The sequence below is a fragment of the Vicugna pacos genome, chromosome 8, assembly GCF_048564905.1.
Source record: "Vicugna pacos chromosome 8, VicPac4, whole genome shotgun sequence".
NCBI classification, from domain to species: domain Eukaryota; kingdom Metazoa; phylum Chordata; class Mammalia; order Artiodactyla; family Camelidae; genus Vicugna; species Vicugna pacos.
The window spans coordinates 42,037,390-42,061,799 of NC_132994.1; the positions used below are offsets into that span (position 1 = coordinate 42,037,390).

The 24,410-nt window shown below is 38.3% G+C and overlaps 1 long non-coding RNA gene across 1 annotated transcript in view; it reads left to right on the top strand.

Annotated features, from left to right (window-relative positions):
* The first annotated feature begins 6,073 nt into the window (after positions 1-6,073).
* The window catches only part of LOC107033169 (uncharacterized), a 204,515-nt gene continuing 186,178 nt past the window's right edge, over positions 6,074-24,410 (top strand). Inside the window, exon 1 of the long non-coding RNA XR_004190989.2 lies at positions 6,074-6,210. This is a non-coding gene — a long non-coding RNA (uncharacterized lncRNA). The remainder of the gene's footprint in view (positions 6,211-24,410) is intronic.

Sequence of the window (24,410 nt, forward strand, 5' to 3'; positions counted from 1 at the left end):
TAAGATTTATCTGCCTCACATACGGTCTCTGGCAGGACCCTGCTGTTTTTGTGTATTTGGAGGACCTACCTAGACAGTTTGGGAATTACCTGCATCATTGACAAGATCTCCCTTTTTTGTTTGCTGCTATTGTGTGTACTTCTCACACTGGCTGGAAAAAAAAAAAGTCAGTTATATGTTTAATTGATCATTTTTAGTGCAGAAAGAAGCCTACACTAGCCTCCTCCCCACTGTGCTTATGGCTTTCAGTTTCTGCCTTTGGCGAAGAGAAGGACTATTCAACTTCCCTTCACATTTGAATACATGCATTTGTAGGAATTCATTAGTTTCCCACAGGAAAAATTATTTGAAAGTTACAGGCATCATTCAAAGCAAATATGGAGTCACTTATAAGACAACTCTAAAAGGGGTGTGTGTGTGTGTGTGTGTGTGTGTGAATATTGAGATAAATAGTTTCAGGTACCCATTAAAGTGAAGTTGCATTTCTGTGTGTGTGACTGGCCCTACTCAACAACTTCCTTTATTTACAAACCAGAAGCTCCAGCTGTTTTATTAAAGACTGAGTGTGAAAGCTGAAGTGCTTTGCCAACACAGACATCAAAGGGACCTAAGTGTACTTTCCTCCATATGTTTTAGATCATTTTTTCCCTTCATGCCTGGTATCAATCAGACAGAGTGCTAGAATGTAATACCTCACACCTTGAAGATTAAACACCTTCTCAGCTGGTATTTCTGTTTCAACTTCATTTCCTGCCGCCTTCTATCATGAGCCCTTTGCACTGTGTCATGTACAGTCTTGGTTCTGCCTGAGCAATGAGACTATGTTTTTCAAAAGCATTTTTTTCCTGCAAATAAGTAGACTCTGCCTTGTCTTTGACGTGTGCTTAGTTGCTGAATGAATAGCTTTGTTGGGCAGAGAGATAACATTATAATAGAGTCTATAATAACGATGCCAATCACGAATGGCAGGAAGGCTGTTATTCTTGGACTGTTGTATTTGTAAATCACGCTGGGTTCCCTACGGCTTAATCTAAAAATGCCACCTTGTCAGTGGTAGGAGCTTACATTTTGAATTCCCAAGAGAAATATTTCATAAAGAACATCCTACTCTTCTTTACTGTGTAATAAATAAGTTCCTGGAAGGACTCATGTTATCTAAGGAATTACCCAGGTGGCATTTTCATTTCTGTACCTCACCCAGCATGAGTCAGGCAGTTATCATGTTCTCTTATGTGTGGAGTTATTCTTATTTGTATTGGAGGTTTATGTATGTGTGTGTGTGTGTGTGTGTGTTTATTTTTGCTTTAGTTTTCTTTTTCCTTGAATTGGAAGCACATGTTCTGAGATGGGGTAGGGAGTATGTTTGGGAGCTCTGTGGCGTTAGAGCAGACCTATGAGGAGGAAGAGGCAGGGTGAAGAACCAGTTAGGGGTGAGGAATCTGCCCTTCAAAATAAGAAGACTTGGAGGTAGGTATTCAAAGAAAAGAAAAAAAGGAAGTGATTCCAGACAGTTTATAGATCTTTATGGAATTGATGTGTTCTTAAAGGTAAAACACCAAACAAAATAAATCAGATTTTGTGTTTCATTTGCCTTATACCTTCAGGCTGTTTCTTTTTCTTTCTTTCTTTCCTTTTTATCCTGAGAAGGTGGCTTCTCCTATTTTGGTTTATAATTTTTTCTGTCCCTTCTCTATATACCCCAGTGACTAAAAAGCAGAATAGTCCCTGTTTTGTAGCTATAATAGCAAAAGAACTGAGGACTGTTCCTATATCAACAAATGACCCATTTCAAAGCATGTTCCTGTGTAAGATCTAATTGTAAGGTCAGGACTCACAATTAGAAATGATAGCTAACATTCTGTAAATAACCCCTTAAGTGAATCAATATTTAAGGGAGCCCTGTGGGAAAATTATAAGGAAATTATAGGCAAATTTGGATTTAGAAAGAACATCAGATTATTTCACTCTGTCATTGCAGTTGAAAGATAAGAAAAATGAGGCTCAGAGAAATTGAAAATTATGTTGTAAGGTTTGTGGAACAAGCTAGCTGTGAAATCCTGATCTCTTGAATGTCATTTTTGCAGTCAAGCTCTTTTACAAGGTATCTCCTGTATATAATTATTCATAATCAAATCTACCTATTTTGTAATACATACAAGATTTTTTCCAAATTGGAAAAAAAGTCTTTAATCATAAATTGTCAATTGTAATAAAGTAGCAAACGAAATCTAAAATATGACTAATTTCCTTTATCAAAAAAGAATTTCTAGAAGGTTGACCTCATTTGAAAGAATAGTATGTTATAAAATGATTTATTTTATATCATACATTTTAATTATAAAACATTTTCACAGGTATCTTTGTATGTATTCTTTATTTAAAAAGCTGTGTGGTGAGTGACTGTTTGCTGCATATGACAGCTAAGAATCCTGAAGCTCAAAACTGAAGAGGTACTTCTGAGACAGGAGAGACAGGAGGACTGGGTTCAAGGTCGAGGTCTTCTGACTGCAAATCCCAGGATTCTTTTCACAATCTCATAGTTTGTTCTTCCAGTGGTTAACTGACCCTTCTTTCTTCACCTGCATTTATCTCCCAAATTTTGTTCCAATTTAGGGAACAATAATGAGATTTTTAAAACCAGAGCGATTGTAGTAGAGAATTTCCAAAATAATACTGCAACTGAGGAATATACCTAGAACTAATAAGAAGAGCAACATGCCGTCCTGCTGGCGGTTAGGATGGGTAGAGGCAGCTGGTCCGCTCCATCCAGCTCCTACTGGCTCTCAAGAGCCATTGGTTAAATTTACAGTGATTTTGTTATTTGTTAAATAGCAATTATTACAAATAAAATTTTATAAACTTTTAATTGAACATTATGTTAAAAACAAAGGTAGTAAATACTAGAGACTTGTCACTTCTTAATTATCTTACTATTATCTATGCTTTTGATGTTATTTACATGTCTGGTATCTGTGTGTTGGAAATGCTATTTAATGCTCTTCGCAGTCCTGCGTTGGTAGTTTGAAATCAACTGTGATGAAGCATTGATACCATGAAAATCACAAGTGCTAAAAATTATTATTTTGTTCATTGTCTAGGCTTAAAGTATTAATATTTTAATATTAATAATGCACATTAAAATTTAAACTGAGTTGTATATGCAGCTGTTACATTGTGAATAGCACATAAAATTGAGAAAACATTCTTCTAGTGTTTGAAAACTACTATCTGATTTAGCAAAGAAATTGCTCATGTCATTGAAAGCTGAATGAATTCCGACATGCATCCTTGTTGTTTTACTTTAGCCTTACTCTGTAATGTAAAAGAAAATATCAACCAGCATTTATGTCAGAATTGCACTCATTTGTCAATGACATGAGGACTTCTTTTTGAATCAGATTGTAATCAAACATTTATACGTAGTCCAATTTTGTGATTCTAAGGTTGGGGACAGAATGAAGAAGAAACTGATAGTGGATTTTATAGGAAACAGCAAATTGCACTGATGTCATTGGAATACAATTTACAATGATGATTATTATATATATTATCATTATTTGTAAATTGGGTGCTATATGTCATAAAGCAGTAAAACTTATAATAAAATTTTTTTAAAGCAGTAAAATTTATAATAATTTTTTTCTTGGAGAGTCTGTTAAACATTTATCAGCACACTCCAAGATAGAAGGCATGTTTTGTTGGAAGATGAGTGCTCTCTGCAGATGAGAATACTAGAAAAATTCATTCTTGTCCCTTTGTAGCTTTCCTTGAACATGAGCTCCAAGTATAAATAACGATACCAGGTTTATGTACTAGACCTCTGTGACCTTTTCCTATATTGTATGGGGAGGGACTCTTCTGTTTGTAGGGTCTTGATTTCAAATTCCAGAATGTATTTTCTATTGTAAAAAGTTACCAATTTACATAGACAAATGAAGGACAAGAAAAGCTCTCATTAGTTGTAGGTAAACTTCTGGTGTTGGACCCAAAATTCTACCTCAACACTGTCCTTTGTTTCACTTTTCTAGTACCCAGTACCTAGTGCAATGATTCTACCTTCTGTAACTAAAGCTCTGGTGCTTTTTTGGTCCTTTATTCCACTGGTGTGACTTATCCAAAATCAGTCATAATTTACCTTCTTTCATTCTGTCCCCTTGGAGCTCTACATATATTTTGCTACTGGAATAATAGTTGCCAAGGAGTTACTACTATCCTGTCTTCAAGTAATCCATATTTACATTAACACACACTCATTCTCTGGTCATGCTTTAACCCCAGTTGATAGCTCAAGGGTTGGGATTCCAAGCATTGTGGCATAGTGGTAGTTTGGGGTTGTGGATATTCAATAAATAATTGTGGACTGATTGATAGGATTCTCTTCCAGGCTCTTTCAATCATACCACTTTCAACTTCTTCTGTACTGGCAGACAAATGAGTCATATGATTCCTTTATCCTTCTATTGACTTTTGAATTCAAGCTAATTTATACAAAAGCCAAAATTGCAGATTGAGCATCTACTAGTTTTCTGATGAAGCTGTCTTTGGTTTTAGAACTGGCTTGCTTTACCATTCATATACTCTGTTGGTTTTTATTTGGAGTTTAGTTTGTACTGCAGTTAGTCATACTTAAGTTCCATTTGTAAAGGCCTTGATGTGACAGCAGAAATGTCAAAAGAGAAGAAGAAATCATGAAATGCCATGGTCTTTTGACTTCCAATAGAAGAGTGGAGGTTAGTTATAGGTCAAAGTGAATGAAGGGATGTTTCGTAATGTCAGGAAGCTTGCTAAGGTAAAATAGGGGAATCTTACTGAGAATATATTCTTACTTCTAAAACTTCCATGGCTACTATAAGATTTAAAAAGGCATATCAGGGTGTTATGTATATTTAATATATGAAACTGAATATGAGCATTGCAGAGAGGTAGGTTAAGTAAAGTGCTTTGTACTTGGCAGCCTAACTTCCAATCCTAGCTCTGCCGCCTCAAGAAACTTAATCTCTCTTAACCTCAATTTTATTATTTGTAAGATTGGAGATTATTTATAATGTACCTACTTTGGACTCTTTTAATTATTAAATAAGATAATAAATACAAAGTACTTAGCAAAATATCCACTTGTTACAGATATTGATAACAGCATATTGACAAGAGGGTTTCCATGATGCAAAACCTTATTTAGAAGACAATTTGGGGAACAATTTCCCTTCAGAGAACCTTTTATTTCATGGGCCACATGATGACTTTCTCTATTATTATACTAAAATGGTGCTATTTCATGAAAATATTTTAATGAACTACAAATAGATTTAGCTACTTTGAAAGTAATTTGTTGAGTTTTGAAGGATATCGCAAATATTTCTACTGTGTGTGCTTTGTGAAGGTGGAAATTATTGAATTTCATTGGGAATTCTCTTTTTTGCTACAGAGATCAGGAAGATCTTAGGACAGTGCATCATATTTCAGGGGAAGGTACAAAGTGCTGTGGTCTGTCACGGTGCACGGTTTAACTCCAAATCCAGCCTAAGGGTTTTTATTATTTATCCATGTGTTCTGGGAATTTGAACTTTTATCTGATTAAATGTTATTAACATTATGTTATGTTTTATTGCATTCTGTAGCTACTCTTGGAAGAGTTCTCTCTCCCTTTTACTGAAGTAATATTCTATATTATCAAAGGATAACAGCTTAGATAAATATCAAGCTTTTCCAGAATTTATCTTCTAATCTCTGCTATATTAATAGATTGTAAATGGGAAGAATGCAAAGACTAAGACTACCAGACCTCACTTACCTGGTCTGGTGAATACCCTTCCCCACCTCCTGCCCCACTGGGACGTTATTTTCTACAGTTTGTTCCTTGGAAGTCTGGAAATATGCTGTTACAGAGGGTTACCTCAGAGGTCTAAGTAGTTATGGAAATGCTGCTTTTGGAGATTCATGAAGCATGTCAGCACATTAAAATCTCTGAGGAGTCCAGTAAAGCAAGTTGTTTGAGCCAGTGTTTTCCTCTTTTATTGCATAATTCTTATACCTTGTATCATTTGTTTGATGAAACATGTTTTAGGAAGCTTTATTCTGGATTAAGATTTCTCAGCCGGTAGCAAGAAAAAAATGTGAAATTGCTTTTAACAAAGTCCTGAGAGTTGATTTGGAACAAGAAGAATTGGACTTGAGCCATTATGCTACAATTTCACAGCCGGGTAACACTGGGTAAGTTATTTCGCTTCCCTAAATCTCAGTTTCCTTTTCTGTAATAGCATAAAATACCTAAAAACTTACGTACAGGTTTTTATAAATATTATGTATGTTAATGTCAGTGAAAATAGCATATAAAACCACTGGATGATATTTACTGACTCAAATCCTTCCCTTACAGATTTATTAGGCCTTATTTAACATGCACATGTTAATGAACGTAGGTCTCCAGTGTCTTAGCCTTAATAAATTACAATTAGGAAGAATGACTAGAAAGCTGTTGAAGTGGTTGTGGAGCAGTGGCAGGAAGAGCAGCAATCCCCAAACTGAAAAGCAGATTGATTATGTTGATACGTGTCATAATAGCCAATCATAGAGTTCATCAAGAAATGCTTAAATGATGTTAGGCATCCTCCATTTAAAAAGAGGTAGGGTATAATATTTTAGGTAAAATACCATAAATGTGGTTCCTTTAGATAAGGACCTCCTTATTATCCATATTTGAACATCTGCTTCTTGCACTGAGGTCAGGACATACTAAGATCTCTAAATTCCTGCTTAATAAAATGTTCACTATTTGTTGACTGGTAATTTATTTACTTGGAGCAACTCTCCCTGAAAATTCTAGATTGATTTTTTTTACATTGTCTTCTCAAAAGTGTCTGTTTATGTAGATTACATAAATACATACATAAATCATACAATATATAATAAAATATATAGCATGTACACTATTAACAGTGAAAGTATAGGAATCATATTTATTCACATGAAATACATTTATGATATTGAATATAAAAACCAGGCTAACAAATAATATAAAAATATATATGTATGCAAAGAAAATAAATCTGGTAGAAAAAAACAAATTGGCCAAAAAATTAGTGTTGATTCTGTCTGGGTAGTGAGTTTATGGTTAATTTTTATTTTATTGTATTTGCTTATCTTTATGTTCCAATTTTTCTGTAATCATACAAATGTGGAATATTTCATACCAACATAGCCCAAAACGAAACAAAGAATTCACTCTGATATTTTGTCTTAGTCCATTGGGGTTGCTGTAACAATATACCACAGTCTGGTAGCATATAAGCAACAGAAATGTATCTTTCGCAGTTCCGGAGGACAGGGAGCCCCAGGTCAAGGTGCTGACAGATTTGGTGTCTTCAAGGGCCCACTTTCTGGTTCACAGGCAGTGCCTTCTTGCTATGTCCTCACAAGGTGGAAGGGGGAAGGCGCTCTGGGGGTCTCTTTTGTAAGAATGCTAATCCCACTCACGAGGACTCCATCCTCATGACCTACTTACCTGCCAAACAGCCCCTCTCCTAATAGCATCACATTAGGCATTAGGATTTCAACATGTGAATTTGGATGGGACACAAACATTCAGCCCTTAGTACTGACCAAAAGAACTGAGCAGAGCAAATGATAGTCATCCCATGAAAGTCCCTCCGGAGCTCAAGGGTGTAGCTTTTCTTGCCTCTATGTCTCTGTGGCCCTCTGCCTACCCGCCTTCCTGAGTGTCACAGTCTCAGAGGAGATGATAGACTGGTACACCTCCAATCAATCAAGTTCTTACCTGAATGAATTTGCTAAAAGATGAAAACATACACATCAACCAAAATCTGAAACCTATTAATCTTAACGTCCCTACAGGACTCTTCAAGAAGTTTCCAACTCCTGTGTTAAATGGCTGAGCACAATAAATTTAAGAGAGAGAGAGAGAGATTAAGAAAGGACCTTGTGAAAACTGTAAACATCTTTGTAGATTTTCAACTGAGCTCTCCAAGCAGATGTGGCTCTAAACTGTCTAATGATTATTCAGTCGGTGTTGATGTGGTATTATCAGTGACATAGTAGGGGTATAAAAAGTTCTCAGCACCCCATCTCTTACACATAAATCTTGAAGGGTGCCAAGAAGGACTCATCAAACATTACCTGAGAGATAGTCCTGAGAGCATAACCCATGAGTATAATCTGTCTGAGACAGCAGTTAGCTCCAGGTAAGAGATAAATGACATGACCAATAATGCTTATGGTTCCTGAGAAGCTTTTATCACTCTCCTTTTTTCAAATTCTCTTTTATCAGAGAGAACAGAATTGTAGGCTAAAAGTTACTTTCTCATAGCTCCCACAGAGCACCCTGCTGTTGGACATTGTGTTTATATTTAATGACGAGGAGGTTGAGGAAGGCTCTTGGGTTTATATCACTGTTGGATTATTGATTTGTTTAAGGTTTTTGTGATTTGTTGCACTGGGGAAATTAATGAATTTTTTATGTTACGCTGGTATGAAGCCTGAGGGCTAGTAGGCTAATTATTGTTCGTAAGTGGAAGGACAGATTATTTATTCACTTAAAGCCACATATTCCAGGAGGTAGGTAGTTTCCCAGTGCAAGCAAAGTATACAAATGCAATTAAAAAATAGACATTTTTATGTCTTTTTGTTGATTATCAAAGGAGAACTAAAAATCCACTATTTTTTAAAACCTTACTTAGGCTTTTATGCAGATGTTTCTATCCCTCGCATTCTCTTTTATTTCTGCTTGTTTTTTTGCTGATCAGCCAGATGCGGATTTGCAGCAGTAACCCTGAGATGGCCAAAGGATGCACAGCCCATATGGACTTTCCTCTTGTTCTCTTCCTTAGCTCTCTCACTTTGCCTTTCTGTTGCTTTCCTTTTATCTTCTTTTTCTCTGTCTTTGATTAATTTGTGTTCTTCTCTGAGCCCCGACTCCCTTTCTTTTTATTTTCTTGAGTGTTTCCCCTGTGTCCTTCTTATTCTCTCCATTGCTTTTTTTCACCATGATTCTCATTTTCCCCTACATCACTCTCAAGGTCCTGCTTTCTCACCACTTCCTCCTGGCAGTACCTGGTAGTGTTTCCCTCTCTCTCATTACTGTTGCTTTTCTGTCCCGTTATCTCTCTTCCTTCTGATCCCCATGGAGCCAGTTCGACACTTTCATCCCTGTGTACACTGAAATGAGACTCATTTAGATTTGTCTGGTATTGGCAGCGGGAGAGAATTTTATTTAGGGCAGGAGACATGAGGTAGAGTGAGTGTCTCTTGCGACCAGCTTAGCTGAGATCTGGCTTCTTGCCAGAATCAGGAATCAGTCAGTGTTCAGGAAAAGTGATTTCTGGTGTGAAGGACAAGGGGGATGTGTGAGGCCAGCTGTGGTAGGTGAGGTGACAGGAGATGGACCCTGCAGATCTGTAGGTTCTGGGCTGATGAGGTATTTCAATGCTGAAGAGCATCATGCTGATTGTCACAGGCAAAGTTATCATCCCTGTTCACTCCATCATTCAATTTAAGCCACATATTATTGTCACACTAATTTACCATCTTTGCTGCTTTCCTCTTAATCTCCCCTTTCTTGAAACTCCTTCAGAAACTTCAGTTACTGTTTTGTGCAAACCGCTACTCCTTAGCACCTTGCCTGCCACCAAGTGAGAGCTCTGACTTCCCTCTGCACTTCCAGTGCCAACTTCTCCTCCTTCTTTCACTCGTGCTCTTTGCACATATTTATTTGACCTTTTCTCCCAAAATGTCCTTCTCATTTTTTGAGAGACTCAGTCCAGCTTTATTCAGAGGATTTGCCTCATTTAAGCAGTCCTGTCTATTAACCCCAAATTTTCAGCACCCTTGTAAAAGTTTAACATTATGCTTTCCCTACATATTAATTTGAATCCCACCTTCCCTTCTCTCTCAAAGTATAAGCTCTGTGCATAAACTCGCACCTATTTTGCTTATCTTATATCTAGTAAACATTCATTTTTGATGAGGACATAATTTCATGTAAAAATTTTTTTTGATTAAAGCAATCTTAGTGCTTCAATAGACGTATGTAAATAAAAGTACGTACAGAAGGCTGTGATCTGGGAAGGATTTTATAATATTGTGTTTAATCCTTAAGGATTAAATAGTCTTACCCATGTTCCTGTATCAGAAAAATTCTGGTTAAAAAATACATTCTTTGGTGGCTAGGGTCTCCATCCAAAGTCTTGATGCCTAGTCCTTTTATATTCTTCAAGTGAGTGTCTTCGAGTGGTCTGTTGGTGGAACAGCCTAATAATCCTTGTGATTTGGACCATTCGTCTCTTTCTAAGAGATGTCAAGGACTCTTTTCATGTTTTTAAATGCCTTTTGTTTTTGTCCTATGGTATAATTTTCTGAATTGATTTTTGGGCACTATCTTTAAAGTCAGGATCAAATGGATATTTGAAGTACTCTAATGAATAGTTGCTAGGTAAAACTGCTATTTTGGGTCCTCAATAGACATGTAAACAGACATGTTTTCTATAATACGCATGCCTTTCTCAGAAAGTGTGTTCTAACAGCCACTGATGAGTGAGCAACCACCTATGGGACACTCACTACAAACCAGCCACAGCTTAACGTCAGTGGTCTGTTTGGCCAACCAGGTTGTCTCTTCTAGAAATTTAGAGTTGGGACACAGGACTCTCCTTAGTCAGAATTTAAATTTATAAAGGATGTTAAGCCAGAACTGGGAGTAATAGTCTTTGACTCACATGTTAACGGGTAGATAAATCTGGACAACATAGAAGGAAGATAATAGAGACATGAAAACAGAAGCAGAGATAAGACCTCTTGTCATGAGGGACAGAGACAAAGAGAGACAGAAACACATGCACAGAAATACAGAGATAGAGGGAGACACATCAGCCAGCTGGGGGCGAGAGAAAGAGGAAACGGGGGAGGGTGGGAGGGCTGGAGGAAGAGATACCCACACACATGCCTCAGATCCCAGCAACTCACCAGTTCCCAATTCCACCCCCACCCCGCTTCCTCTCCCTGATGAGGACAGAGGCAGAGACCCTGTGCTAAAGCCAGGTCGACTTGATTCTATTTAGCCTACCTTTAGTCTGTGCATTTCTAACTCAGAACAACTTGCGTCCATGACAGTTCCATGTCCCTGCTGTGAATTAAGGGTGCGTGCGTTCTGTCTTGGTATTTAGTAAATTGCCAAACTTATCAGCAGTCATTGTCATAGTAAATCCATAATGAGGATTTTTTGCTGAATGATATTAAAACATTATTGCCAATTTTTGTAATTTGGAGTTCTTTATTAAATTGATTGGTTGATCAAAATAATTAATCAGTGTTTAAGTTAATTATCTAAAAATAAGTAACATTAGTAATGACAGACCCAAACGGTGGTCCATCGTGTGCTAAAGCACCTATGTAAAACATGTATTTTTTTCATGAAACTGAACAGCAATTTACTTTAAATTTAAATAAATTGAAAAAACAAATAATTACTTGTCATATTGTCACACTAATTTAATATTTTAAAATACAGTTTCATTGTTTTATAGTTTTTCCATCATTTAAATAAAATTGTTTAGATGTTTTATCTCTGTACGAGCATAAGCTTAAGAAGTTTATATCTATTTTTATGTTAGTACATATACAGATACTATTAGGAAAATAATTCAAGTAATACTAGGTTGTCTAATATTTTTCCCTTAGAAGTTCCATGCATTATTCAAATTTGAGCAATTGTGAATTAAGTACTTGTTTTTTAATTGGAAGTTTTTCTTGATTCACATTAGGTTTTCAATTTTTTAGGTAACATTCCTAAGTTTATCTATGTATGCTTAATATTTATGTATCCTATGATAGGCTCTTTTAAGGGCCAAATAAGTTTGTTTTGAACAACTAAGCAGAATTTCTGAATTTTCTTCAGTAGATTTCAATTTTTCATCTGAAAACCAAGAGGTAGGTGGTCAGTTCTCCTGGCTTGGACACTATGTCAGGGAGGCCACGTTTACGGTGTGAAGATAGGAAGCTAAGCATTTCCCGTTTGTGGTTACTTACTGTTCACGGCAGCTGGCCAGCCCTCCTGGAGATGTTGAGCTCTGGTTCATAGGAGTACCACGTGCAAATAATCCATCTCAGCCCCAGGAAAGACGACTCATATTATTGGACCCAAAGCACCATGTTTGTATTTGCAGTTCAGCATGCCACTGTGACTTTCAGAAAACCGATGCAAGTAAAGTGAGAGATCATCATGCAGAACTTAGAAATGGAAACAATAATACTTTCCCTTTCAGTTCTTTCCATATACATTTAACTTAAAGTATAAGTTAGCATCTGGGGAACAATAACCCCTCTCTCTGAAACATATATTTGAGGAGGTCTGAAATAGGCCCATTTCCCTGTGGGTTGTAGATAAGTTCACCTTAACAGTTGTCCCTGTATCAGTCTGGGTTCTTAAGAAAAAAACAGAACCAACCAATAGGAAATATATATTTTATATATATATAAAAGAAGAAATATATAAATATATAAGAAATATGGGGAATTTGTATAGGAAATATATAAATATGGGAGATATATATATGTGTATATATATATATATATATATATATATTTTTTTTTTTTTTTTTAAGGAGCTGGGTATGTGATTGTGGACTGGCAAGTCTGAAACTTATAAGGCAGGCCAGCAGGCTGGAAACTCTTGGACAGGAGCTAATACTGTAGTCTTGAGGCAGAATTTCTCTCACAGGGAAATTTGTTTTGCTCTTAAGGCCTTTCCACTGATTGAATGAGGTCCATGCACATAATCAGGGATAATCTTCTTTACTTAAAGTCAAATGATTGTAGATCTTAACCAGATCTAAAAAAAACACCTCCACAGGGACACTTAAATTAGTGTTTGTTTGGATACCTGAACACTGTGGCCTAGCGGAGTTGACACAAAAAGCTAACCATCACAGTCCCCACGTCTGATCAGAATCCTGCCCTTGCTGACTGGTAGGATCTCAGCGTTCCTCTTCTCCAGTGCCCTCAGAATCCCTAAGAGGGGAAGACTGATTCACACTTACTTGAACTGCTGAACTGCGCTGTTGTTCCCGTTGCTCGGTGACGCTCAGCCTCCCTGATGCAGCTCTCTCCAGACATCTAGTGCTGCCATGGGATTCCTGACCCTCTGCTCAGGCTGCGCTTCCAGTGGTGCTGATGAGTCCTTGATCTTTGCCAGTTCCTTTCTCCACCACCACTCTTGCGTTCTCTTGCTTCTTCCAGTGCTTTACCTGGTGGGGTGGCTCTAACCTCCACTCCCATAAGATTCAAACCCTCTGTGGCTTTACTTTTATTGAGTTTCTGCAGATTCCCATAGAAGTTATTATGAGAATAGTAGGAGGCAATCCACTGAATCTTCTGGGCTCCCCACATATCCCTTCTTATTCCCATTTTGTAGCAGCAGCACAGTCCCCCCATGACAATTGGGATGGACGCCCCCAGCAATGTTATACAGTCTTCCTCTGCTTTCAGTCCCGTGGCATGAGAGATCTAAATTAACAGGATGCAGAATTGGTCTCCAATATAATGGAATCACCACTTCTTTTCCAGTCAGAAGCATTATTCTCTTAACAATTCATAATTCCAAATCTGTGGAACCCAAGGATACAGGAAAAAGAAGCAGATTTTTCAGCATAGGGATTTCAGGTTTAACACTGAGGGGCCACTACCACTTCCACCCTTTGGTTCCTGGACCTGGCTATGGGGTGGAGTAGGGGGACATTACCGTACATTGGTCATTGGTTTACCCTAACCCCACCCTCCCCAACTGGTGCAATAGATGTCCACTTCTAGATGATGAGACATGTGGTAAGGCTTGTGAATTTCATGAGCATGAGCCCATTGCTGTGTTTGTTTCATTATAAAGTTAGCTGCTTTGTTGGGGTTGACGTTTTGTGGTTTAACATTTCACTGAAAAAGGAATGAATAAGGATGCATATTAGATACCTATGGCTACCATAACAAAGTACTGCAAACTTTATTCTTGTGCAATTCTCTACCGTAGCAAAGTACTGCAAACTTTGTTTAAAACAGCAGAATTTTATTCTTGTGCAATTCTCAGCAGAGGTGAGGAGTCAGAAATTCAGGTGTCAGTGTAGCAGTGATCTCTCAAGGGTCTAGGGGAGAATCAGTATCATGCTATTAACTTGTGCTGTTTCTGGCATTCCTTGACTTACAGCTGCATAGCTACACTCTCTGCCTTCAAAGTCATGTTACACTTTCGGCCTGTGTCTTCACACCACCTTTTAAGGACATCGGTTATATCGGATTAAGGGCCCACCTTACTCCAGTGTGACCTCATCTTAACTAGTTACACCTTCTATGGCTCTATTTCCAAATAAAGCTACATTCTGGCGTACTGGGGGTTAGGACTTCAAATTAATTTCGTAGGGACACAATTCAGCTTGCAGTAGGGTGATAGAAGAAACACTGAGGGCTGGGAGGCCAAATGCATATCGGGGACAGATATTTTGGTTCCTGAGGACAAATATCTACCCCAGTCACAAGTAGAAAGGGCAGTCAGCTTTCTATCCTTTTGAAGAATGGTGCCACATCAGAGTCCATGACCGGCCTCTGTGATTGAAAGTCTGGGTACCTGGGCATTGTAATAGCTAGGCTAGCCCTGGGGAGAGCGAGTCCGTGTTGCTGAGTCCCATGTGTATCCTTCAACCTTGCCACTATGGCCATTTTGAACAACTGCTGGATTGGCTGGGTGAAGAGGCTAAATGGCATCTCTAACAGGAATCACCTAGTCACTCTGACTATTGAGGCTCCTCTGTGGTGGACACCCTCTGGTGGACTTTTATTTGACATAAATAGCTTAATAATAGTCCATGACTATTTCAAGACATCTATCTGCATAACTCTCTTGCACAATGCCTTGTCACCAATCCTCTAATCTTGTTTTTCAAGTCTCTGATGCGATAGGCATCCTTATCTCCTCCCAGGAGTCATTATGGATCCATTCAGTGGACCATCTCTGTCTCCACACAAAGTGTACAGGTGTACTGAATCAAATTCTGCCTACTGGAAGTATTTTCCATTAGGAATTTCAGGCTGTCACAAATGGGGTTAGAGCTGACCACTCCTGGATGGGGTCAACATCCATCAAAAGGGCAGGTAGTTTTTCCTCCTTGACTAATAGTCATCGATAACTTCCCAGGAGGACACAAGTATGGTTTAGGGACTGCTGACACAGCAACAGGAGTACGTACTTTCAAGTCTGATTCTGGTAAGAGGAGTTATTAGAATTTTCTGGACCTCCTTGGGCCTGTTAGATATATTCCTTTCCCATTAAATCAGTCAGTGCCCCTGCACACATCTCCTGTTAGGATTTGACCAATTAATACCCAATTCACAATGAGCAGCTCAGGTCATATGGTTTCCTGGTTGCTGTGCTCAGGAGTTGTTTTATTGTACCAGGTCCAGTAGCAAAGTAGAAATAGTTCTACAAATGAAACAGTTTTTTTCATGAGAGAGTTTGCATTTGCTCCATAATATAAAGGTTTATACCATGTTTCTCCTACTGAGGCACATTGGAGGCTCCAAAGGGAGCCTTCTTACTTGTAACAGAGGGTCCGAGTACCATTTAGATATTCTAGTTTGTGAAATCCAAGAGGTGGGGAAGCTTGCACCATAACCTGGTCCTATTGCTAGCCTTTTCTTGCTCTGGGCAACAGTCAACTGGTAACATTGCGGATTACTCAGGAAATAGGTTACGACAGTGTTCCCAGTATATTCTTCCTCCAAAATACAAAGACAAAGTACAAAGTACAAATGTGGTGCCTCTTTCTTCACAGTGGCAAATTCAAGGTGTGGTTAATTGTAGCTGGCTTTAGAGGGACTATTCACACATGCTCTACACAGAACTAGTAGTAGTACTAGAAATGTTGCAGTTTGGCAGTATCCCAAAGCTTTGTGGAATTTCTCTCCTACTCACCAGCACATATCGTTTTATTAAAGCATCTGAAGCTTGTGACCTCTGGGTCATCAGGTCCAATTAGCATAATATCTTCAATGCAATGTATCAGGGTGATGTTTTCTGGGATTTCAACATGGTCACGATTCTTTTGGACTATATATTATGACAAAGATCAAGAGTGTTAACGTAGTCCTGAGGTAGGACACTGAAGGTATAATTACCTTCCAACTCTACATAAAGGTGAACTTCTTCTGACTGTATTTACTAATGCAAATAGGGGGGAAAACACAATAAAACAAACCACTTCCTAGATCAATAACTATACTGCAGGAGCCACAGCTGTGTTGATTTGCTCCACTAAGGGCACAGCATCTGGATCAGCAGCTGTGGTTGATCACAGTAATTCAGGGTCATTCTAGAGCATTCATTTGGCTTGTGTACCAGCAAAACTGAAGAGTTAAATGAGGATGGGACAGGAATGACCATGACTTCTGCTTCTCTGATGGTAGCACAAATTTCTGCATTTTTTTTTCGGGGTATTGCTTTCTGTTTGCTACCTGACAGGGGAAATTCCAGGAGCTCTACTTGGCTCTTCCCACTATAACAGCATTTACTTCATGGGTCAGAGAACCAATGTAAGGATGTTTTCAGTGGTTAAGTATGCTTATGCCAAGTACACAATAAGGAGCACAGGAAATAACAGTCAGAAAGGATGTAGCCCATTGACTGTTCTTAAGGTGGATATAGGCCAAGACTCCATTTATTTACTGACTTTGTGTACTTGTTGATTAGTGCTAAATTGGGGTGAATAACTCCAGGTAGTATGATTATTTCTCTTTCCCAGTTAACTGTCATCCTGTTAAATGGCCATGGATCTTACAGGGAAGGTTTGAAGGAAGATTGCACTGTATCTTGGTGTCCACATTTCAGAGTGATACCCTGAGAAGAGCTAGCCTCTGTCTCAAAAGGCTCTGGGTTTGTGAACTGAGTAAAAGGCCATGAATTCTCACTATAGCCCTTTTTTGGGAGGTTTTGCCTTCCAGAGGAAAAATTGATCTGATAACATAGACTAAATAATATTTTAGAAGGCTGACAATCTATTTCATTCCTAAGATTCTCTCACATACACAAATTAATCACAACCATGTATCCATGTGGGTCAAAACACCTGTGTTGCCATTTTGTCCTTGTGTTTTACTGCAGTAGTTGTGCCAATCGCATCCCCGAAACTGGGCACTGCCATCTGGCCTCCACTACTCCAAGACCCCATCATTCTCATTAAAGTTAGGGAGCCTAATTCTTCAGGGACATTTCTAGCCTACAGAGGCAGCCATGACAGAACTTTTCTGGGATACAGGTGATCAATACCAATTCTTTTTGCTTTGGGGAAGGACATGCCTTTCCTGGATGTATGGGAAGAGTGACTGAGTAGGTTGCAGATAATGGGCCTGCTCTGGCACCCCCACTACCCTATGCCTTTAATTTTTTTCCTCTTTGTTGCAGAGAAGTCCCAGCATCTCAACTCATTACTGTAGGTCACCATTGATGTCAGGCTTCAAGCAAACTAATTAGAGCTTCAGCTGACATAATATGTCTAGAATTTTAGGTAAACTTTCCCATATTGATACATTCTTCTTGAACCAACCTTATTATTTTTATCTCCTTGATTTAACTGCTCCAGAATGTATTTGTAAGCATGCTTCCCTTGCTGCCATTTCTTGACTATAAGAATTAGCAAGTTCCTGTCACCCCTTTGGTATTGAACCCATCTTATCCTTGAGTATACTTTGCAATTCTTCTTCTGGCCACAGAAGCAGTAGATGGTGGTGGTGGTTAACCTTGAGAATAATGGGAATGTCCTGACTAGGTAAGTGCTCCAGATGAATTCATTCAAGGTCATTTTTTTAGTCTAGAGAGACTGTATCAACTAGCAAGGATGATTCAGGGGGATTTGAGAATTCAAGCTAAGGACTTCATCTCGAGTCTCAGGCTTCTCTTTTCAACCAGTCCTTTATTACAGCAAATTTTGTAGATTACAGTTAGAACCTTGGTTACAAAGGAGTGGGATCCTGAGACTAGAGATGATCTGCTAACCTTAATTTTAACTTGGACTTTCAAAGCCCACTGGATGTATGTATTTAATTGGTATCACAACTGTGCAACTCATGTCATCATGTCATGAATCTAATCATCAACTATGTCTGCCTTACATATCCACAAGATAAGAGATACAGTTAAAGCTAATTAGGACTTTTCTGGTTCCCCACCATGCGTTGAGTTTATAGTTGAGCTTATATTTTTTATTTTTGTAATCTCTCCAGCACAGTGGGAAGCAGCCTGTAATCTTTATCACCAAAATGCTCAAATGAAACAGACACTTAATCTCCTCAAACCTTGCCCTCTGCTCTCTCCACCCCCCCCAACCCCAGCCTCCCACCTGAGTATGGAAGTCATCTGTATGTTATAAAATAATATGCGTGGAATTAATACTAGAATTTCAACCTGAGGGTCTGTTTCTCGAGGCTACTCCTGGAACCAATTACTGTATCAGCCATGGGCCCACAGAGACAAAAGGCACACTGATGGAATTGCCAGGAGAATTTAATGAAAGTCCTTGTTAGAGAAATGTGGGATTGGGTAAGATAACAAACAAGAGAAGTTGAGGGACTAGCAACATTGAAGGTGTTCCCATCCCTAAACCCAAGGAGAGGAACATACATTAAAGCCCTGTGAGAGACAGAGCCCTGAAGAGAGGCTGCCTGGTCAGAGCTGTGGTCAGAGGGAGCCGTGACCATGGTTAGAGTCCTGGCACTGAAGCAGGGCATGAGCTACTGGAGAAGAACACAGCTCTCTCTTCTGGCTTCCTGATTGCCTGCTGGGCTCCCCTTAGCCCGGGTGATGTGGTTCGTGGGAGTCAGCCTTTTTGGCATACGCAGAACACAACAGAAATGGATCTGGGTCGGGGGAGAATGGAGACTGGCAGAATGGGTAATAATCACAGCACGGTGGTGGCAGTAGTGGGGGTAGCAGGAGCAGTCTGTGCAGTAGTGGCAAATTCAGGGAGCATCCAGTACTGTATTCAGAAATGCTATTTGACTTTAGCATTGCTCCTGATAGAGGATGTATTTTTTTAGGCTCATTGTGCCACCATAGCAACCCTTTTCTATACCACATCCCACCCCAGTATGTCAGAAATTCTTTCCTAAGGGCCTCATGGTCCTTGGGCAAATCAGGAAACATGGCTAGAAACTCTTTAAGTGTCCTTAAGAATTCTCAGCTATGGGGACTGTACATGGTCGTAGCACGAGAAAGCCTCCAGAGAGATTGTTGCCTAGTGAGTCTGAGCCTGAGCCAAGATAACTTGTTAAGAGCAGTGAAGTGAAAGAAAATTAAGGTGAGCATTACTTGGAAGAAAAATTAATTTATAATCTGATGTGGAAGCAGAAAAGCCGAATGTTTTTTGAAGAACTATATGAGGAATAATCACAGTCCGGAGTATTTCTTCCCACGTAATTCAGTTATAGTGCTTCAGACATCACATCTGATTTGGGATGTCTGAGTTGCAATAAGTCACAGACATTTGGTGGAAGAAATGATGGTAGAAAGAGAAAATGTAAAACTTAATAAAAGAAAAAAGCCTTACTAGTCAAAAATATGCCCTCTTCTCAAAAAGCCCAAAGTGAAACAGGTTAATTGGCTTGACTCTATAGCTGGAAAATGAATTTTCACCTTAATAATCATAAAAAGTATAATGTGTTTAAGACATATAAAGTGATGCAGTGGAGACTATAGGGAAGATATACCTCGGACATGAGAAACATGACTAGAAATAATCACTCCTGTATTGGTAACATGATTTTTCTTGAGGAAAAAAAATCAGCCATACATAGAAGTGTGGAGGAGGTGTTGATTGTCATTTCAAGTATAACTTGTTTATTCATAGCTGTGCGTCCCTTTCTATGAAGCATCCCTTAACTCCGTGAAGGTGGAAATTCACACTGGGGCTAGATCTGCAAACGAGGTAACTGAAATCTTCACTCTGTCCATTCCCACAAATAGAACAAATTTAGCTGTGTTTTGCTAGAGGGAAGTTTGTTGAACTTGAATAACCTTTACATTGATTGCTATAGACATTCAGGCAAGATTGCAAAGCTTTTTCTGTGGCACTGCAGTTTTACACGGTGTAGGTTTTTGGTCATTGTGTCAATCTACATTGCTTTCCTCATACCATCTCTATTTGAGTAGAAAACGGCCTTTACTCCAGATATTGGGTTTCTCATCATTCTGCTCTAGGGGACAGCATGCAATCGTTGAGGCCAGTCGACCAGAGTTTTGAGTCTTGCTTCCTCTGCTTACTAGCTGTGTGACATTAGGCACATTTTTAGCTCCAGCCTCAATTTTCTTCTCTGCAATGTAGGATTATTAATGCTCATAGTAATGTTTTGAAGATTCAGGGAGATAATATAGGTAAAGCATCTAACATGGCTGGCATACAGCAGGGATTCAATAAATAAAAGCTGTTGTAATTCTTCATTGTTGTCTTCTCATTTCTCAAGTAAAGAATGAGTACACCTTCTCTGTGGGGTAGAGTGGTGGTACTTCCAGGAGAGAGAATGTTGGCAGGGCCAGGACTTGTTTCCAGAGCTAGACACCATTTATCTAAAGTAGTTTCTCCATTTCTACCTCTCAGAAGAGACTGATTCATCACCCTCTGGAGATTTTAACTTCTTCCCTAATAAATGAAAAGTTTGAATCTGAAGTCAGGTAACATTTTGTCTTAAAGCATTGTCTTAAATAGATTTTTCTTTCCTGCTTAAAAGAAAGTCAGGAAAGATTTATTATAAATGCTCTCAGGAGACCTTTTCCAAAATGCTTCCCCTTAAAGAGGTAGTCACAAAAATGAGCACTGAACATTGCCTTGGAGATTTGTTAAGTGACAGAAAAACCATTTCCCGCATGTCTATTAGTGGATTTGCCATAAGTTTGAACGTGCTAAAAATTAATCTAAAATTTCACATTTGATTGAATTAAGATCCGCATGTGAAGGCAGGGATATTTATTTTAAAAAAGGAATCATTTACTAAAAAGAGATTAGAAAGCTGATAAGCATGCCAAATTATATTCAATACCTTTATAGTTACAACTTTAAGGCTGATGTCTAAATAGATAAATCACCGATATTTAGTTAACTTACATTTATGCATTACATTTGTCTCAGATAACATTTCTAAATTTAATTTGGATAATATAAGTAAGTTTTTCTTTTATTCTTTGACATTTTATAAATGTTTGCAAATGATCTTTTAATTTGGGGAGGGAATAGGCATAAAAAGCAAGAACATGAATTTTGCCTTTTCAGCTGTCTTTTTCTAGTCTTTAGGCTTTGAGTAGTTTTTGAATATTTGAAGGAAGACAGGAACCTGAAGTTCGCAAGTTTGCTTCATCTATACCCTACACTATATCAGCTGCTTAACATCCATTGAGAAGGAATGCTGTATGTTCAGGGATTCTTCCTAATTTGACCTTTTTGAGATATAATAATAGCCTGACAGATGAGCAAATAGTGTCAGGAAATGTTAGTCTCCTCACAGGTGTAATCAGTTTTTTTTTTCTAGTTTAACGATCCCTCATAATCAATTAATATAGAGTGGCAAATTGAAGAGTATTTTGGTTGTGGCATGGAAACTCCCAGGTTCTATTCCTTGTGATTCAGTTTATTTAACACTGACTTCTTATGCAAGTCTCTTAAGTCTTCCGAATCTCAGGTTTCCTCACCTGTGAAATGGAAGTATCAACAAGCTCCCTGTGGTTGTCCGGCTGACTGGGCTGTCCTCAGCATCTACTTCTAACCACTTCTGCTTAACCTTCCTGCCCTGTAGAGGCTGAAAAACTAAAAACCCCTATTTTCCAGGCTCCCTTGCTGCTGAGATTTGGAAGCAAATTTGATTCTATCATTTGGAAGTCTTTATTCAGGATTTGTAAGGTGGAGTTATATAGGCAGCATCCTCCTGCAGCTGTTTTTCTTTCTTTCAGAAAACGGATTGCAGAGTCTCCAGCAGTTTTCCAGCATCTAGACTTAGCCAGTAGCTGAGGTGACAACCACAGCTGCTTTCTCATCTCCAGGTTACAGCCATAATGGACTCTTTTTTTTTTAATGTTTTATTTTATTTCGTTAAATTAAAAAATATACAATTTCTTTAAAGTTACTTTCTATTTACAGTTTTTACAAAATATTGCTTATATTCTCTGTGCTGTACAATACATCCTTGAGCCTATCTTACACTCAGTAGTTTGTACCTCCCACTCCTCCACCCCTATACCACCCCCCTTCACCTCAGTAACTACTAGTTTGTTCTCTACGTCTGTGAGTCCATAGCAGAATGTTATCTTGACTTAACAGTTTCTGTGTCTCTTGATTTTTACCTTCTGATTGTGGCAGCATCAACAGTTGTCCTGGTTTTTCAGTTGTGTCGTGTTCAGGTGTTATTCCTGGAGGCCCAGCCCAGAGCCCACTCCTTCCAAACTTCTAGTTATTTTGTAAGGATCTTATTTCTTGAGTTAAACTCATTTCTTTTAAAATATTTAAAGTGTTTATATTTAATATATTGAACTCTGATACTTGGCCCAAAGTCGAATGAAGCATGTATTTTAAGGTGCTTTGTTAAAATGCTATATAGATGTAGGAATTATTACATTTAACACACACATGCAAGATTTGCCATGTTATTTGACTAGTGAAATTCAACTGAAACATATACCCTATGTTATTGCCCCCTGATGATATAAGCAGTTAGATTAAAGTGGGTAACTCACAGAGAGAAAGAATAGCTGTGTAACCAAGTTACATTGAGTTTTCTGCCTATGCCCTGGCCAAGGGGTCAGGGCTGAGTGGGTTGTGGGTGCAGGACGGTGGCCTAATACTTCTTAAATAACTTGGGGTCTGGCAGTGCAGGAGCACTTGGCCCTGAGTGATTTCTTTGCTTCCACACACTATTCCTGATCACCACTGCCATTGACTAGACTTTTCTGCAGCACTTGTGAATTTGAAGTTTCTGAAAGTCTGAGTACTGGGCTATTTCTTGCTTTCCCCTTTTCCTTATAAGCAATGTCCATTGGGAAACTTAGGTTAAAGATTTGAAATTATAAAGAGTTGAGCCAATTCCTAACATTACTGCTTATTCTAAGATGCAATCCTAGTATATTTCTTGCAAGAAATTGAATTATTCAGTTAGAAAATTGATGATTCTTGAAACACAACAGGAAAGTTATACGTGCTAAATCAGCACTCTGGGTCTCAAGATTTCTGAGTAATAATTAGCTTATCTCAGTGTTACTATTCACTTAATATAGCTGCCTTTAGTATTTGTGGCTTTGGATTTGTGGTGAGCGTGATGAGGCAATCATAACCTTTTTCCTCATTGTTAGGAAAAGTAAGATTTATAATCAGTGGGCTTCTCTAATCAAACACAATCAATTTTAAAGGAAAGATGTTCCTAGTATTATTCTGAATTGATAAGCATTCATTAAAAAATAAATGTTAGTTTTACATTGAATAATGCATGAATATTTTATGTTACCATATATCAAAATGATGCTGAAGAGGTTTTTGATTACAGCACATGGTAGGAATTAGAAAGATAATACCTGGTAACCCTGCTTAACTGCCCAGTGGCTTTAATATCTGGAAAGTAAAGCAGGATTTTACTTTACGATTCTTTCTGCTTTGCCTAATGAAACACATACTTGAACGTATTCTGATGTAGTCTATTTTCCTCCTAGAAAGAGCTTTTCAAATCAAGGCTTAAGCCAGCCACACTGATAAATGAGGTTACATGATTCAGTGGTTTTCTCAACACTTTCAAAACATAATTGTTACCCAGGTGAATTAGAAGATTGCCTGGACAGCTGTGAACTTAGAAAATAATATTTTAAAAATGTTTTTAGCATTTATCTATAAATGTAATAAATGTTGGGCAAGTGTGAAACATTTCTCAATCTCTATTAATGTCTAGATATGTACCATCTGCAGGCTATGTTCTATCAATCTCTCTCTGTTTATCTCTATCTCTATCTCTACATCTATATCAACAATATTTATAAATATGTACATAGGTGGATATATATGTAAAGAATGGAGTGTGAAGTAATAATAGTGTGTCATAGTAACTTGCAGAATCACAGAACATTTACTTCTCTGTTCTGTTCCTCATGACCATCTCCAGTTTAGATCATGAGTTCTTATGGAGCAGGGAGGGCTGCTGGGACCAAACATATCTGCTGAGGTAAAGAGCTAAGGAACCCCCCTTTCACTCACCTTCACAAAATAAAGTACTTTGAACCATGTTGAGCCTAGAGAGGAATGGAGTTTTAGATGAAGAAGAGAGAGAGGAAACTGACCTGGTATTGTTTTATTCCCCGACTCTTTGTGCTGAATACCAAATGAAAAAGGACAGAAATATAAGAAGCC